Here is a 16,868-nt window from a genome sequence, read left to right as displayed (position 1 = left end):
ACGTGCTAGTGACACCCCTGCTTTTCATTGGGGGGATGGTGCATCGTCTGCCAAGTCTTTTGCTTTTGTAGTGAGTGATTTTCGTGTGCAAGTTCGGTACTAGTCCCTCTAGGATTTTCCAGGTGTATATAATCATGTATCTCTCCCTCCTGCATTCCAGGGAATACAGTTTTAGGAACCTCAAGCGCTCCCAGTAATTGAGGTGTTTTATCTCCGTTATGCGCGCCGTGAAGGTTCTCTGTACATTTTCTAGGTCAGCAATTTCACCTGCCTTGAAAGGTGCTGTTAGTGTGCAGCAATATTCCAGCTTAGATAGAACAAGTGACCTGAAGAGTGTCATCATGGGCTTGGCCTCTCTAGTTTTGAAGGTTCTCATTATCCATCCTGTCATTTTTCTAGCAGATGCGATTGATACAACGTTATGGTCCTTGAAGGTGAGATCCTCCGACATGATCACTCCCAGGTCTTTGACGTTGGTGTTTCGCTCTATTTTGTGGCCAGAATTTGTTTTGTACTCTGATGAAGATTTAATTTCCTCGTGTTTACCATATCTGAGTAATTGAAATTTCTCATCTTTGAACTTCATATTGTTTTCTGCAGCCCACTGAAAGATTCGGTTGATGTCCGCCTGGAGCCTTGCAGTGTCTGCAATAGAAGACACTGTCATGCAGATTCGGGTGTCATCTGCAAAGGAAGACACGGTGCTGTGGCTGACATCCTTGTCTATGTCGGATATGAGGATGAGGAACAATATGGGAGCGAGTACTGTGCCTTGTGGAACAGAGCTTTTCACCGTAGCTGCCTCGGACTTTACTCTGTTGACGACTACTCTCTGTGTTCTGTTAGTGAGGAAATTATAGATCCATCGACCGACTTTTCCTGTTATTCCTTTAGCACGCATTTTGTGCGCTATTACGCCATGGTCACACTTGTCGAAGGCTTTTGCAAAGTCTGTATATATTACATCTGCATTCTTTTTATCTTCTAGTGCATTTAGGACCTTGTCGTAGTGATCCAATAGTTGAGACAGACAGGAGCGACCTGTTCTAAACCCATGTTGCCCTGGGTTGTGTAACTGATGGGTTTCTAGATGGGTGGTTATCTTGCCGCTCTTTTAGCCGCTCTGTTATTCTTTTCCGTCGCGTGTAAAGGGAGCACCTGTCTCTTTCTATTTTACATCTACTCCTCCTTTTTCTTAGAGGAATAAGCCTTGTGCATACATCGAGTGCCACCAAGTTAATCTGTTCTAGGCATAAGTTGGGGTCTGTGTTGCTTAGTATATCTTCCCAGCTTATATCGGTTAGGACTTGGTTTACTTGGTCCCAATTTATGTTTTTGTTATTGAAGTTGAATTTGGTGAATGCTCCCTCGTGACTAGTCTCATTATGTCGGTCTGGGGCTCCACGCATACATGTCTGAACCTCAATTATGTTGTGATCTGAGTATATTGTTTTTGATATGGTGACATTTCTTATCAGATCATCATTGTTAGTGAAGATGAGGTCTAGTGTATTCTCCAGTCTAGTAGGCTCTATTATTTGCTGGTTTAAATTGAATTTTGTGCAGAGATTTAAAAGCTCGTGTGAGTGAGAGTTTTCATCAGAGCTGCCTCCTGGTGTTATTACTGCAACAATATTATTTGCTATATTCCTCCATTTTAGGTGCCTTAAGTTGAAATCCCCCAGGAGCAAGATGTTGGGTGCAGGAGCTGGAAGATTTTCCAGACAGTGGTCAATTTTTAACAGCTGTTCCTGGAATTGCTGGGATGTTGCATCCGGAGGCTTGTAGACTACCACAATGACTAGGTTTTGGTTCTCGACCTTTACTATCACACAAAGTACCAGACATACTATCACACAAAGTATCAGACATACTATCACACAAAGTATCAGACATACTATCACACAAAGTATCAGACATACGATCACACAAAGTACCACACATACTATCACACAAAGTACCAGACATACTATCACACAAAGTACCACACATATTATCACACAAAGTACCAAACATACAATCACACAAAGTATCTGACATACTATCACACAAAGTATCAGACATACTATCACACAAAGTACCAGACATACTATCACACAAAGTACCAGACATACAATCACACAAAGTATCAGACATACTATCACACAAAGTATCAGACATACTGTCACACAAAGTATCAGACATACTATCACACAAAGTATCAGACATACTGTCACACAAAGTATCAGACATACTATCACACAAAGTATCAGACATACTATCACACAAAAAACCCAATGCAAAAGGATCATAAAATATTAAAAGAACAAATAATCTGCCTTGCTAAATTTAGTGTATTAGAGCTGAGATCAGTTTTGAGACATGTACCCTGGAGGCCCAACTTGAGACTATACTTCACTCCTGCCAGCCTGTCCAACTTGAGACCATACTTCACTCCTGCCTGCCTGTCCAACTTGAGACCATACTTCACTCTGCCAGCCTGCCCAACTTGACACAATACTTCACTCCTGTCAGCCTGTCCAACTTGACACAATACTTCACTCCTGCCAGCCTGTCCAATTTGACACCATACTTCACTCCTGCCTGCCTGTCCAACTTGACACCACACTTCACTCTGCCAGCCTGCCCAACTTGACACAATACTTCAGTCCTGTCAGCCTGTCCAACTTGACACCATACTTCACTCCTGCCAGCCTGTCCAATTTGACACCATACTTCACTCCTGCCTGCCTTTCCAACTTGACACCATACTTCACTCCTGCCAGCCTGCTCAACTTGAGACCATACTTCACTCCTGCCTGCCTGTCCAACTTGAGACCATACTTCACTCCTGCCAGCCTGTCCAACTTGAGACCATACTTCACTCCTGCCTGCCTGTCCAACTTGACACCATACTTCACTCCTGCCAGCCTGTCCAACTTGAGACATACTTCACTCCTGCCTGCCTGCTCAACCACACTCCTACTGCTGGCACTTCTCTTAAAAAATAAAATAATAATAATAATTACTGTATGATACACAGTTTTCACAAACTGAATGACATTTAATATTAAGTTTTATTTTTTCTTTTGTCATCAGATCATTTATAAATCTTAACTAGTATTAATAGTTTTATTGGATACTTGATGTGGTTCAGGTGGATTTTTTTTAGATTTTTGCCACTTAAGTGGCTAATTTATTGTGCACCCCATATCGATCCTGTGGACGGAAGCACAAGAGCATATGGATACACAAAAGATCTAGGAACTAGGCCCCAAATGGGTTAACAGGTGTACATTTGGATTTATATCTACATATCTACAGATCACTTATCTGTTACATGCAAATTTAGGAAATTTGCTTAGTACATCTGGTATCTTCTTTTCATTAATAAGATATCTTGACATGTTACATAGATTATACTACAGGTCCTCCATTACAAATCCGGCATCACTGGGACCTGTAGTGTGCTGGATTACTGAGTTTATCAGATTACAGAGTGGTTAGGTTAGAATACACTTAATAAAAGTAACCAACTAGACTTACACAAAGTTCACTGAACATTGGCAAAAATTGAACATTTCCGCTACTTTGAGTTCAATTTCAAGGTACTTTTCCTCATGAAAGCAACCAAAATCATGTCTATTTCTGTATTATATCTTCCATTCTATCAAACGAGACCAAAAAATGAGAATAAAACCACAAAAACCATACGAAAATATACCGCAAAGAGGCGGCTAATGGCTGAGAAGTAAACCCCCTTATTTATCGTCCATTTTTTTTATTTTTGGTGTATGTTAAGAAGCATTTTTCCATCATACATTGCCCAAGTTTCAATGAGATTGCCCAACAAACAACTGAGAAAAAAAAATATTTACCAAAAATCATATGGCAAGCCCAAGCCAGGTACTAGAAGTAAGTCACTGACTTTTTTGGGTTATCCTAGGTTCTCTATACATGTGCTGCTATGTATGATAATCATGTAACTATTTGCATATACCTGAATAAACTCACTTATTTACTTACTTCTAGTCTGTCAACTGAGTAAAAGAAACTGCCCATTCACTTATTTCAACTACCCAATAAAGTGGTCAGAAATTGGCAATTTGGCCAATTTCACACAAATATCAACAGATGCCAATTTCAAAATAGGGTCCAGAATAAACAATGCAGACATTCCTTGCACTAAAATAACATTTTCTCTGTTCATTAGTCACGGCTCCAGGCCCCACTTATACAGGTCCTCCATCACAAATCCAGCATCATTGGGACCTGTAGTGTGCTGGATTACTGAGTTTGCCAGATTACAGAGTGGTTAGGTTAGAATACACAATAAAATTAACCAACTTGACTTACACAAAGTTCATTAAACATCAGCAAAAATCAAACATTTCCGATACTTTGAACTCAATTTCAAGGTACTTTTCGTCATGAAAGCAATCAAAATCATGTCTATTTCTGTAATATATCTTCCATTCCATCAAATGAGTCCAAAAAAATGAGAATACAACCATAAAAACCATACGAAAATATACCGCAGAGGCGGCTAATGGCTGAGAAGTGAACTCCCTTATTTATCGTCAGTCTTTTTTATTTTTGTTGTATGTTAAGAAGCATCTTTCCATCGTACATTGCCCAAGTTTCAATGAGATAGCCCAACAAACAACCGAGAAAAAAATATTTACCAAAAATCATACAGTGGCCCCCCTAGTTCGTGATTAATCCGTTCTAGAGAGCCTGCTGAAAGTCGAAATTCACGAAACTCGAAACCATTTTCCCCCTAAGAAATAATGGAAATAAAATGAATCCGTTCCAGACACCCAAAAATATTAAAATAAAATATTTTGTTTTCAAATTAAATAAAGATTTACATACTGAAAACAATCAGAAATCAAGTACATGCATATAAAAAATAATAACAACATTACACATACTTTTACTGAAGACTTCTGGGTGGATGGAAGACGGGAGGAGGGGATAGGAGGAAGGTGTACACTATTGTTTAGAAGGAGAATCTCCTTCCATTAGGACTTCAGGTAGCAAGTCCTTTTCTGGGGTTACTTCCCTTCTTTTAATGCCACTGGGAACAACTTGAGAGTCACTGGACCCCTGTCACAAAATATCTGTCCAGAGAGGTCTGTTTCTGGTATTTCTTTATGATTTGCCTGAAGTGGGACAAGGTTTTGTCACTGAACATGTTGCAGATATGGCTTGTTTCAGCTTGGTCAGGGTGATACTTTTCAACAAAACTTTGCAACTCATTCCACTTTGAACACATGTCCTTAATCACTGAAGAAAGCACCTCCTTCACTCTCTTTTCCTCCTCCTCTGAAGCAAGTTCCTCAGCTGTGGTCTGATGCTGTTCCAGTTGAAGCTCTTGCAGTTCGTCAGTAGTTAGCTCTTCCCTGTGGTCCTCCACCAACTCTTCCACATCCCCGTCACTCACCTCCAACCCCATGGACTTGCCCAATGCCACAACACCTTCCACAACAGGCAGAGGGTCGGCAGGGTCAGGGTCTGCCTCAAACCTTTCAAAATCCCTCTGGATCGTGTTCTTCGCTTTTTTTACCAAAGGGCTTGCACTACCTTTCCTTGGGCCCATGGTGACTTATTTAGCAGTTGCAATCACAAAAAACAATGGATTATTACATATGAACCCGCGGGGTGATGGTCACGTGTTGGTAAACAATGGCACACTGAGTGTGAATGGCGTAAGAGACTGGCTTTATGTGCGTGGTGACGGGCGGATGGGTACCGGATGGTCGCCAAATCACGAGTCTAATCACGAACCGCGAGGCCAAATTTTGCTGAAAAAACTTGCTGAAAGTCGGATTTCACGAAAGTCGATGCCGCCGAAACTCGAGGGTCCACTGTATATGGCAAGCCCAAGCCAGGTACTGGAAATAAGTCACTTTGTCTGACTTTTTTGGGTTATCCTAGGTTCTCTATACATACACTGCTGTGTATGATAATATATGTAGCTGTATTTGTGCATACCTGAATAAACTTATTTACTTCTAGTCTGTCAACTGAGTACAAGAAACCGCCCATTCACTTATTTCAACCACCCAATAAAGTGGTCAAAAATTGGCAATTTGGCCAATTTCACACAAGTTTCAACAGATGCCAATATCAAAATAGGGTCCAGAATAAACAATGCAGACATTCCAGGCACTAAAATAACATTTTCTTTGTTCATTAGTCACGGCTACAGGCCCCTCTTATATTACTCTTGCTTACCATTTGGAATTTTTATTCACACAAAAAATAGAAGATTTACTGTTATGCTGACTACTGCATTATTGTAATAATTGTATAAATAATGTGAACCCATTCTTGACTGCGTATTGGAATTTGGACTGGCAGGCGGACAGGTATTTGACGGTGACGTCATTTGTTCACTCCTGAACATCGTTAAAGAATAGAACATTTCCGCTAATGTGAGCACAATTTCAAGGTACTTTTCGTCATGAAAGCAATCAAAATCATATCTATTTCTGTAATATATCTTTCATTCTATCAAATGAGACCGAAAAAATGAGAATATAACCATAAAAACCATATGAAAATATACCGCTAAGCGGCCGCTAATGACTGAGAAATGAACTAAGCTATTTATGGTCTGATTTCTTTCATTTTTGGTGTACGTTAAGAGGTATCTTTCCCTCATACATTGCCCAAGTTTCAATAAGATAACTCAACAAACAACTGAGAAAACAATAATAATAATAATATAATGATAATAATAATAATACAGTAATAATAATAATACCTAATAAGTTAGACAGTCTTCGATGACACTGACTTTTTTGGGTTATCCTGGGTGGCAAATCATCTGGGGTTAATTGTTTCTTGGTATTCTCAATAAGCCACACCAACAACGGTGCTACAACAGCAGCAGACAGTGCTACAGCAGCAGCAGACGATGCTACAGCAGCAGCAGACGATGCTACAGCAGCAGCAGACGGTACTACAGCAGCAGCAGCAGCTGACGGTGGTACAACAGCAGCAGCAGCTGACAGTGCTACAGCAGCAGCAGACAATGCTACAGCAGCAGCAGACAATGCTACAGCAGCAGCAGATGGTACTACAGCAGCAGCAGCAGCAGCAGCAGCAGCAGCTGACGGTGGTACAACAGTAGCAGCAGCTGACGGTGGTACAACAGCAGCAGCAGCTGACAGTGCTACAGCAGCAGCAGACAATGCTACAGCAGCAGCAGATGATGCTACAGCAGCAGCAGACGGTACTACAGCAGCAGCAGCAGCTGACGGTGGTACAACAGCAGCAGCAGCAGCTGACGGTGCTACAGCAGCAGCAGCAGCTGATGGTGCTACAGCAGCAGCAGCAGCAGCTGTACCACCAATAGTAGCGATGGTTGATTGGGGTTTATTATACAACCCGGCCAGCTCGGAGACACGCACTCCACTTTCATACTTATCAATGATCTTTTTCTTCATCTCTATAGTAATTCTCACCCTTATTGCTGTAGGGTTGGCACTAGAAGCTTTCTTGGGGCCCATGGTCACTTATTTTGCAGATAAAATCACCAAAAACACTGTAATAATACGAAATGTTCTGATTGTATGCTTGGATGTTACCGCGGAGGCTGGCTGGTAAACAATGCCACCGGCGGCACATGTGAGGCTGGCTAAGGGCGCACATTGGACGTGTCTCGGACGAACAGCGGTGAGCGGGTTTTTGAGCGGTATGCGAGGCAAAATTTTTGCGATAAAAGCGAGCGGTATGCGGATTAAACGTTATGTGATGCCAACGGTATGCGGGGGTCCACTGTAATAATAATAATAATAATAATAATAATAATAATAATAATAATAATAATATCTTTATTTACTACATGTACATGTACATGGGATAAAGACATAGCTGACATCAGTGACACACTACTAAACAGAAAGCTGCTTGTTATGCAGAGTATTTCAAGAAAATTAGGTCAGTGTCCCAGGATAACACCCACACTAGTCGAGTAACACCCAGGTAACCATTTACTGATGGGTGAACATAGATGACAGGTGTAAAGAAACATGCCTAATGTTTCTACTCTGGCTGGGAATCGAATATTTACCAAAAATCATATATGGCTAGCCAAAGCCAGGTACTAGAAATAAGCCACGTTGACTTTTTTGGGTTATCCTAGGTTCTCTATACATATGCTGCTGTGTGTGATAATCTATATAGAGAAAATAACTTTTTTGTGTCAGTTTTATGGTGCAGTACAAGTGTATATCACAGTTACCCCTGTGCTATACTCTGTTTTCTCTAATACAAGCCCCAAGACAGGGATAGGAGAGTGGTACAGTGGTCCCCCGCTTTTCGTAGTTCCCGGCAATCGTAAAATTCGCCAATCATAGAGGTATTTTCGTATAAACATGGACTCGCTTTTCATAGGTTGACTCGTGAGTCGTAGTTCGTCCGGGACGCGTACCCACGGCGTGAGCCGGGGCGGCAGCCAGTCTGGCATTGTTTACCAGTGAGCGAAGGTCCCCTCACGTGCTCCAGCGAAATATTTCATAATATTCCATTTATTTTAGTGCTTGCAAGTACTAAATAAGCTACCATGGCTCCAAAGAAAGCTCCTAGTGCCAAGCCTGTGGTAAAGAAGGTGAGAAATACGATTGAATTTAAGAAAACCATCATTGAACAATATGAATGTGGTACAAGTGTAGCCGAACTGTCCAGGATGTATAAGAAACCCTACACAACCTTATGTTCCATAGTGGCCAAGAAAAATGAAATAAAGGATGCTGTTGTTGCAAAGGGAGTAACTATGCTGACAAAAATGAGATCAGTACTGGAAGAGGTTGAGAAGTTATTATTGGTGTGGATAAATGAGAAACAATTAGCAGGAGATACTCTTATGACTTCGTTCATTTGTGAAAAGGTTATGCAGTTGCATGAAGATTTGGTAAAGAAATTGCCTGCAAATAGTGGTGAAGTGAGTGAATTTAAGGCCAGCAAAGGCTGGTTTGAGAGATTTAAGAACCGTACTGGCATACACAGCGTGGTAAGGCATGGTGAGGCTGCCAGTTCGGACCACAAGGCGGCTGAAAAATATGTGCATGAATTCCAGGAGCACATAGAGGCAGAAGGACTGAAACCTGAACAAGTGTTCAATTGTGACGAAACAGGCCTCTTTTGGAAGAAAATGCCAAAGAGGACCTTCATTACACAAGAGGAAAAGGCAATGCCAGGACACAAGCCTATGAAAGAGAGGCTGACGCTAATGTTCTGTGCTAATGCTAGTGGGGATTTCGAAGTGAAGCCATTACTAGTGTACCATTCTGAAAATCCTAGAGTGTTCAGGAAAAACAATGTTATGAAGAGTAAATTGTGTCTGAGAAAAGAAATTGGATCTCAAGTGCCTGCTAGTAATGGACAATGCACCTGTTCATCCTCCAAACTTGGATGACCTAATTTTCGAGGAGTTTGGGTTCATCACAGTAAAGTTCTTGCCCCCGAATACCACTCCTCTCCTCCAACCCACGGACCAGCAGATTATTGCAAACTTTAAAAAAAACTACACAAAAGCAATGTTTCACAGGTGCTTGACTGTGACCACAGACACTCACTTGACCCTAAGGGAATTTTGGAGAGAACACTTCAGCATCCTCCACTGCATAACCCTTATAGGTATGGCTTGGGAGGGAGTGACTACCAGGACTTTGAACTCTGCCTGGAGAAAATTGTGGCCAGATTGTGTCGACAAGAGGGATTTTGAAGAATTTGGGACTGACCCTAATGAGCCTATGTCTGTTGTAAAATCAATTGTGGCACTGGGGAGCTCCATGGGGTTGGATGTGAGTTTGGAGGATGTGGAAGAATTGGTGGAAGACCACAATGAAGAGCTCACCACTGAGGAGCTCCAAGAGCTTCAGCAGGAACAGCAACACATCGCAGCTCTGAATCTTGCTGCAGAGGAGGAGGAAGAGAGATGGAAGAAGGTGCCTTCTTCAGAAATTAAAGAGATTTTTACTATGTGGGGTAAGATAGAAAGCTTTATGGAGAAACATCACCCTAACAAGGTTGTTGCAAGCCAGGTTGGCAACATGTACAGTGACAAAGTCTTGGGCCATTTTAGGGAAGTGTTAAAGAGATGCCAGAAACAGAGCTCTCTCCACAGTTATTTTGTGAGACAGGACTCCAGTGACTCTCAAGGTGGTCCTAGTGGCATTAAGAAACAGAGAAGAGAAGCAACCCCGGAAAAGCAAATGGTACCTGAGGTGTTGATGGAAGGGGATTCCCCTTCCAAACTATAAACAATCCACTCTCTCTCTCCTCCTCCAGTCTCCCATACACTAAGAAGAATCTCCAATAAAGGTAAGTGTTATGCTGTTAATGTTTCATTCATCATTTCCCATTGTATTGTTTATGTACTACATGCATATTTCATGTTAAAAATTTTTTTGTTTTAATACTTCTGGGTGTCAGGAACGGATTAATTGTATTTACATTATTTCTTATGGGGAAAATTGATTCGTAAATCATAAATTTCATTTATAGTAACGGCTCCAGGAACGGATTAATTACGAACAACGAGGGACCACTGTATTTGTATTCCATATCCTCTTCATACCTCCATCGAACTGCTCAGTGCTATGCCATTATTCATTCTGGAGTATTTAACATGTTTTATGTTATTTATATTGTTTATTATGTCATATTAGATCAATTGTGATAGACAAATAAGCTGTAGTGTTGATATTAGCATAATAATAAAGCATATTCTTTTGCATCATGAGACTGAGCTCATAGCAACTGACAGTGGCATCAGAGTCACCTTATCTTTAATGGACAATGTACTGTGTAGGTGCTTTACACAATGAAAAGCATTTCTTTTATTAATTGGAACCATGGCTAGGGCTAAAAGCAAGCAGATTATAACAATAAATGGAGAAAAAGAAATTAGAATGACTTATCCAGCAAGTAGCGCCACCAAACAGTAGCAGCAGGTTGGTGTGGCAACCCTGGAAATTTGAAATTATGCTACCCAAAATTAGTGCTGAATAACTGAAGGAACCGAATAACTGATTGACGGGTTTGTGATGGCGGACCTGTATTACTCTTGCTTACCATTTGGAATTTTTATTCACACAAAAAATTAGAAGATTTACTGTTATGCAGACTACTGCATTATTGTAATAATTGTATAAATAATGTCAACCCATTCTTGACCATGTATTGGAAATTGGACTGGCAGGCGGACAGGTATTGGACAGTGATATCATTTGTTTACTCCTGAGCAACGCTAAAGAATATAACATTTCCGCTACTATGAATGCAATTTCAAGGTACTTTTCATCATGAAAGCAAACAAAATCATACCTATTTCTGTAATATATCTTCCATTCTATCAAAAATATACCGCTAATGGCTGAGAAGTGAACTCCGCTATTTATGGTTTGATTTCTTTCATTTTTGGTGTACGTTAAGAAGTATCTTTCCATCATACATTGCCCAAGTTTCAGTAAGATAACCCAACAAACAACTGAGAAAATAATAATAATAATAATAATATCTTTATTTACTACACGTACTTGTACAAGGTATGCAGGTCTAGCAAACATCAGTGACATACTACTATATAGAAAGCCGCTTGTTATGCAGAGTATTTCAAGTGTCCCAGGATGAGACCCACACCAGTCCACTAACACCTAGGTACCCATTTACTGATGGGTGAACATAGACAACATGTGTAAAGAAACATGCCCAATGTTTCTACCATGGCTAGGAATCGAATATTTACCAAAAATCACATATGGCTAACCCAAGCCAGGTACTAGAAATAAGCCATGTTGTTTGACTTTTTTGGGTTATCCTAGGTTCTCTTATCTTTAATGGACAATGTAAAGCACCTGTGTAGGTGCTTTACACAATGAAAGGCATTTATTTTATTCAGTGGAACCATGGATAGGGCTAAAAGTAAGCAGGTTATAACAATAAATGGAGAAAAAGAAATTAGAATGACTTATGTAGCAAGTAGCACCACCAAACAATACTAGCAGGTTGGTGTGGCGACCCTGGAAATTTGAAATTATGCTAGCTGAAATTAGTGCCAAATAAATGAAGGAACTGAATAACTGATTGCTGGATTTCTGATGGCAGACCTGTATCTCTGTATTCCTTAATAAGTGGACAATTAAGCACATAGTGTTTAAGACAGTGACCATATACCATATGCCTAACCACATAATCTGCCTTTAGTTTGATCATCATCTGTGTCTCCCAAAATGCCAGAAGTACTTGCAACCAGGCCTAAGCCTGGCCATTACAACATCAGTCTGTTCACATTGCAAGTTGCTCCATAGACATACTTATCTACGTTCATATTATCGTAGTGGGTTATAGATCTACTCAGACTTCTAACTGCATTCCTATAATAATCATTTTCATTATTTACTTCTCTCCTAATATTATTCCTAATGCTAGACACAGATATACCAAAGTTATATTCTACATTCTCTTTCAGGGTACTCTTCTTGGCTAACATATCAATTTTATCATGAAGGAGTAATCCAATGTGTGATGGGATCCATAGCAATTGTACATTAATTCCTTTTTCCCAGCTTGTATGTCAGCTTGCATGCAGCCATCAGTAACAGCCTGGTTGATCAGACCCAGATCCACCATGAGGCCTGGTCTCAGAATGGGCCCCTGGGGCCTGGTCTGAGACCAGGTTTACCTGGAGTTTACTTCTCCAGGTAAACCCCAATCAGCTCTTCTAGCTATGTACCATTCTCTCATTTACCCTTTCCTCACCTATCGTATTTGTGCATGGGGCTCAACCACAGCAAATCACCTTAAGCCTTTAATAACCAACAAAAAGCTGTGGTATGAGTGATTATTAACTCCTGCATTAGACAACACACTCCACCTCTTTTCAAGAGTCTTAACTTGCTTAATATACACAATATCCACACTTATTATTGTGCCTACTACATACACAGAACACTATACTCAAATATAAACCCTTCTCTCAAACTTCTCCTTGATAACTATAACAGAACACACAACCATAATATGACACACAAATCACTCTTCGATATCCCTCATGTCCATCTCTCCCCATGCAAAAATGCTATGCATGTAAAGGGCCCAAAGATCTGGAATTCTTTGCCAGAACACACTAAAGGACCCCTGACTGCAAATCAGTTTAAGGCCCTATTAACCCTTTCAGGGTCCAAGGCCAAAATTGGAAAGGGTGCCCCATTGTCCAAGAAATTTTGAAAAAAAAAAAATTCTTAGAGAACTGAAGATTATATTTTTGTGAAGGTAATAAAACAAAACAAAAAAAAATTTCTGATCAGTACTTACCGAGATACAGTGCCGAGAAGTTGACCCAAAATGACCAGGTGACGGCAACATCGACAATTTCCACATACGCACATTACTTTATTTTACATTTCTCATAGTTTTTTCTTTTCTTTTCTAATTTTTTTCTTTTCCTACTAATATTTAGGGCCTGAGAGACCAATGCTGTATATAATGTATATATACTTATCCAAACTTCCCACTACTACAGATATCAGTATTAGAACTCACCACACAATACAGGATATAAATAACCATTACTTAAACCTAGAAGATGAATGATCACGTCAACCCTGATATAAACCTCCACAATATAACAATCAAAACCTACTGGAAAGTAACTGCCTTTATTACACAGCATCACAAGCCAGCACTACCCTAAACAGTGCTAAAAGTCTATCAGTTCTTAACTACAACATCAGGTCCTTAAGCAAACACTATGATGACCTCCTGGCACTCCTTGAGTCACTAAAGACACCCTTCTCCTGCATTATTCTTACTGAGACCTGGCTTAAGCAGGACACAATAAATATCTACCCACTACCAGGATACACAGCAATCCACAACTGCAGACCATACCAAGTTGGGGGTGGTATTGCAATCTATTACTCCAGCCAACTATCTTGTATTAGTACCACTTGCTTTAGTGATGAATATGGGGAATACATTTTTGCTAATTTTACTGTAAAAAACCTTAAGACGCCTATAACAATCAGTGCCATTTACCGGATACCCCACACGAACATCCCAAATTTCAGTGAGAAATTAAAGGCACTAATAACAAACAGACAAATGAACAAGCACCACCTTCTCTTAGCTGGAGACTTCAATATCAACCTTGGCCTACTAAATGATCAGCCTGTAACTGATTTCATCAACAATATGAACAACACACTTCTCATACCAACAATAACTAAACCAACCAGGCTCACTGAGACAAGTGCAACCATAATAGACCACATATGGACCAATATACTAGCCCCCCTTAAATCAGGGATAATCACAGACAGCACTACAGACCACTACCCTACCTTCCTCTAAACAAACATTAGTAAACCACCACTGGAATACAACAAAGTTTCATTTAGACTCCATGACGAGGCCTCAATAAGAAAATTCACAGCTGACCTAGAGATTGTTGACTGGCCTACAGAATTCTCCAAGGCCAATTGAAGATCTGGTGATGATTGATGAGATGGGAAGAGGGGAGAGTGTGAAAGTTATTGTTTAGAAGGGGAATCCCCTTCAATTAGCCTTGAGGTAGCAAGTCCTTTTCCGGGGTTACTTCCCTTCTTTTAATGCCACTAGGACCAGCTTGAGAGTCACTGGACCTCTGTCACACAACAAATCTGTCCATAGAGGTCTGTACCTCCTGTTCCTTAAAGATTTGCCTAAAATGGGCCACAACATTGTCATTGTAATAGTCACCAGCATGGCTTGCAATAGCTGTGTTAGGGTGATTTTCATCCATAAAGGTTTGCACTTCAACCCACTTTGCACACATTTCCTTAATCTTTGAAGTAGGCACAATGGATTCCACAACTGGCATAGGCATCTCAGGGTTAGCCCCAAACCCTTCAAAATCTTTCTTAATTTCCATACTAATTCTCACCCTTTTTACCATAGGGTTGGCACTAGAAGCTTTCTTGGAGCCCAAGGTGACTTATTTTGCAGTTACAAGCACAAAAAACACTGGGATAAGGTGAAATGTACTGAATGTATGCACGGATGCGATCACACTGGCTGGCTTATAAACATTGGTGCTGAGGCCACACGTGGGACCTGTCCCGGATGAATCACGTAAGGCGAGTTTTTTATCGTGAGGCCAGGGCAAAATTTTTGCGTTCAAATGCTTCGTATGGCAGATTTAATGTAACGCGATGCGTTCGTAAGGCGGGGGTCCACTGTATAATGTTAGTTTTCATTAATTTGGGCATCTTTATCATGCTTCTACATTATTTATGTTATACTTAGTATTATTCTGGAATAAATATGATAGGTAGATAACCTTTTTTTGATTGTGCAGTAATAGTATAATTATACAACATTTTATAGTGCTGTGAGCTTACACGACTGTACATCATGGTGAAGCATGAGTTACTGAGAGACATTGCTGGCACATTCTCATTCTCTCTCATTCTCTCTCATTCTCTCTCTCTCTCTCTCATTCTCTCTCTCTCTCTCTCTCTCTCATTTTCTCTCTCTCTCTCTCTCTCTCATTCTCTCTCTCTCTCTTTCTCTCTCTCTCTCTCTCTCTCTTTCTCTCTCTCTCTCTCTCTCTCATTCTCTCTCTCTCTCTCATTCTCTCTCTCTCTCATTCTCTCTCATTCTCTCTCTCTCTCTCTCTCTCTCTCATTCTCTCTCTCTCATTCTCTCTCTCTCATTCTCTCTCTCATTCTCTCTCTCTCTCTCTCTCTCTCTTATGTAGCCCAGCACTCCCTCAAATACCTCTTCATATATGTCAGTTTTTATTAATTTGGGTGTCTTTTTCATGCTTCCACTGCCTAGTTATTGTGGCTTGAAATCCTGTCGATGCTTTCACTGCCTCTTTCACTCTATCCTTATCCTTCAAGATAGTGGAAACAGTGGAGTGCGCCAGCCTCAATTCATCGGCTATCACTTGCACTTTCTAACCAGCTTCATACTCCTCTATAATCTTCATTTTTCACCTCAAGATCGAGAGCATTCCTTTCTTTCTTGGCGATTCTTTCAGGTGAAATCAAGTTCTTCCTTTCTGCTGACATCTTGTACTATGGGATTCCCAATAAAGTGCAAATTTGCACAAATATGCAGTCTTGGAGACAGTGAAAGCTAGTGTACTCAGTGGCTGTAGGAAGCAGGCTGAGATACTTGATGCTGAGACGCTGTGCTGCCTGTTTCCATGACCCAAGTTCTCGTATGGCATAAAATCCCAATAATAATAAAATGCTAATACAGTGGACCCCAATGGAAATAAGTCACTCTGTCTGACTTTTTTGGGTTATCCTAGGTTCTCTACACATATGCTGCTATGTATGATAATTCTATGTAACTGTATTTGTGTATACCTGAATAAACTTACTTACTTACTTACTTACTTACTAACCAGCGATGGCATCGATTAACGATAAATCTGACTAGCGATACATTTAAACGCAAAAATTTTGCCTCAACTAGCGCTTAAAAACCCGACCAGCGCTATTCGTTCCATACCATATGCATCCACTTTGGCCTGAGCGCGCCTCACTTGTCCCTTGGGTGTCAGTGTTTACAAGCCAGCCAGCCACCGCGGTCGCTTCCAAACATACAACAACTGGAACATTTCATATTATCACAGCCTTTGTAGTGATTGCACCTGCAAAATAAGTCACCATGGGCCCCAAGAAAGCTTCTAGTGCCAACCCTACAGCAAAAAGGGTGAGAATTACTATGGAGATGAAGAAAGAGATCATTGCTAAGTATGAAAGTGGAGTGCGTGTCTCTGAGCTGGTCAGGTTGTATAATAAACCCCAATCAACCATCACTACTATTGTGGGTAAGAAACAGCAATCAAGGAAGCTGTTCTTGCCAAAGGCACAGCTGCT

General features: G+C 40.6%; 1 protein-coding gene across 1 annotated transcript in view; it reads right to left on the bottom strand.

The window, feature by feature from the left end:
- Positions 1–16,868, bottom strand: part of r (carbamoyl-phosphate synthetase 2, aspartate transcarbamylase, and dihydroorotase rudimentary) — a 1,183,622-nt gene that overhangs the window by 161,924 nt on the left and 1,004,830 nt on the right. The gene's annotated exons all lie outside the window — the stretch shown is intronic.

The sequence above is a fragment of the Cherax quadricarinatus genome, chromosome 45, assembly GCF_038502225.1.
Source record: "Cherax quadricarinatus isolate ZL_2023a chromosome 45, ASM3850222v1, whole genome shotgun sequence".
NCBI classification, from domain to species: Eukaryota; Metazoa; Arthropoda; class Malacostraca; order Decapoda; family Parastacidae; genus Cherax; species Cherax quadricarinatus.
Note: the sequence above shows the minus strand (reverse complement) of the source record. Positions and strands in the feature narration are given on the sequence as shown.